The sequence below is a fragment of the Pteropus vampyrus genome, unplaced genomic scaffold (assembly GCF_000151845.1).
Source record: "Pteropus vampyrus isolate Shadow unplaced genomic scaffold, Pvam_2.0 Scaffold75, whole genome shotgun sequence".
Classification (NCBI taxonomy): Eukaryota; Metazoa; Chordata; class Mammalia; order Chiroptera; family Pteropodidae; genus Pteropus; species Pteropus vampyrus.
In genome coordinates this window covers 5,424,958-5,427,743 of record NW_011888856.1, presented here as the reverse complement: position 1 = coordinate 5,427,743, position 2,786 = coordinate 5,424,958, and the positions used below count along the sequence as shown (strand labels likewise).

Here is a 2,786-nt window from a genome sequence, read left to right as displayed (position 1 = left end):
GAGCTAGGCAGATCTTGCAAATGTTGGTATATTTCATCATAAAAATTAAAGAATGACATTAATTAAAATCATCACCCATCTCATCAGAAAAATCTTGGGGAGCTATTAAGCTAATAGTGGCAGATATAAACTAAAAATTCTTCGTCGACGATCAATAGTCATGTTTTTCTTTGAAGTAGTTCTTTCTTTTTGGAGAAAATAATTTGCAAGTGTCTAATGAGGATTAACCATAGTTTTTCAGTCATTCTTTCCTGTAAAAATTGGTATTTAGTGAAAGAAGCGCCTCGTTCAGCCCACTACGCAATCGCACAAGTGCTTTTTCTTGAGACAAGCAGCAGACTTTGTACGCAGCGATGTCCTTTATGCCTATTTATGCACCTCTTGTCACATAGCATATTAAAAAGATGAGTACTAAAGGATCTTGGTTTAACAAAATTAATATTTTTTCCTGCATCGCCAAGGATATTCTTAAGTGACAATGACCTTATTTTTTCTTTTACTGCAAGTGCATGGTAGCGAAGAATTTAAAGAGTGTTAGGATAAGGTGGAGGCTCTGCCTTGGTTCGTGCTAAGGCATCAGCGGTTTTTGCAGAACTTCAAATATCAACACAGTGCAAAAGGCAAATAACGTGTTAGCACTATTAAATAGTTTTAAACATACTTCGACCTCGCAGACTCCTTGAAAGAAGCTCACTTGCCCTTAGAGGTCCATGCACTAACTTTGTGAATCACTGATCTTCATTTATTATTGAGCTGGGATGATGTGAAGACAGGCCCCACTGACATGATTGACAGGCATGTCTCCACTTGGCTTCTTCATATAGCTGGGTTTCCATATAGCATGACAGCTTCAGAGTAGTTAGACATCTTAAATGGTACCTTAGTGAATGTCACAGCAGGCAAGGCAGACACTGAATGGCCTTTTATGATTTAGCCTCCGCAGTGACATAGCCTAATTTTTATCATATTCTATTGTTTAAGTAGTCACAAGCTCAAGGGGATGAGGCACTTACTCCCACCTCTCCATGGGAAGAAGAGTACTAAAGAATTTGCGGCCAGGTTTTAAAATTTCTATAGACTGATTTTGGCCATGAATTATTTATAGTCCTCCACTCTTCAGAATACACTCGCCCTGCCAAAGACCTCTCTCAAAATCGCAACCCATTAGAGAATCAAGCTTAAGATTCAGAATCGCATTATCTAAATCGAGTCTAGGTGTGGATGGAGTTCCTGGTTGGGTTCCTTGGTATGATACTTCTAGATCTGAGGACTTATGGCCTGAAGAGACCAGTTATCTGCCCTAAAATCACCCAGCATACAGTAATTGTCAGGCATAAGACAGCATAACTGACATTTCAGTTTACAAAGAGGGAAAATGGGAAGAACATAGCAGACACACATCTTCAGTAATCCTAAAATTTGACAGTGCTCCTCTCACCAGTTTTTTGATTAGAATCCAGTCCTACTCCCTGATCTACGGCCACCATTAGGCTGTCCACTGTACTCTTAATTGTGCCAACTCAGCTTTCCTGTTCCACAGAAATGGCCTGTGTTTGCAGCTGGGTAGTTTATTTTTCAGCCTCTTCCTGTCCATAGATATGTGAGTGTTGAAAGGTCTCTTTTTATTTTATTCTTAGTCTGGCTTTTCAGCTATTTAAGTTCATATTTGGAAATACAGTCCTAGATCCTCTGTTTATTAATATATGAAGGCAACGTTTGCCAGTGGGATGTAGGATTTAATTGGTTAGGCATGGTCCCTGCCCTCATGGAGACTAGAATCTAATTGGACAGCTTTCATTGTTGAGATTCAGGCTGGGTAAGAAAAATACAAGTCTCTGCAGAACATAGGTCAGAAGAACAGACTTCTTCTTGGAGGTCCAAGAAGCTTTCTTAAAGAAATTGCATGTAAGCTAAGCTCTGTCAGATGAGCAAAAATTAACTTATTAATGTGTGTGCTAATCCTGTTTCGGCGCAATATATGCTTGGGCATTAAATTGACACCTTCTGATAGCTCAAGACAGCTTTTGTATTTTTTAAATATGAATCTAAAACAACCCAAAAGGTCTGCACCTTTATCCTAATATCACACATCTCACCAATGTAGAGGGGAGAGATTGTCTTCTCTTTCTGTTGCAGAAGTCATCATTATTATAATTTCATCCTTACACAACTAGATCTATATGCCGCAATATTACCAGTAGGTAAGCACGCATATGCTCACACGAGTGATTATTCCTCATCATTTGATCTCTTCCATCAAAAGGATGGAAATAGATAAGAATAAGGAGCGTAGCTTATGGTTATGGGCCTAGTGCCTGTGATTAAATATTTAACAAGGTTCCATTGGAAGCCTGCATTTTTAGGGATTTATTGTTCTGATATCAAATTTGCTGGGATTAAACTAGGCCGACAGCAACTTTTTATTTTCTAAACCTAGTTTAAATTGGTCTGCCTGTTTTATGTTATGGGACTTAAAAAAACCACCATGGTATTTCTAGTCTTCAATTACATCTGAGCTTCTTTTACTCAGTGCCTGCCTGAATTTAAAAAGTAATAATAATAATAAAATAAAAAGATAGGTTTATAGACGTGTATTTCATGATAGAAAACAAGAGGACAAGCTAGGTTTCTGGTAATTGGATGGTTTTCAACTAATCGTATTTTCTTCTTTTCACAAAGAATTGTGCGGTGCGTGTGAACTGGGGCTTTCTGCTTGGTGTATTTAGCACTGTTTCTGCTTCTCCATCGATTGATTTTATCTCCACAAGTAGGTTGATTGATCTTTC

The 2,786-nt window shown here is 38.2% G+C and overlaps 1 pseudogene; it reads left to right on the top strand.

Annotated features, from left to right (window-relative positions):
- LOC105293696 overlaps nt 1–2,786 on the top strand; it is a 9,033-nt pseudogene that overhangs the window by 4,315 nt on the left and 1,932 nt on the right.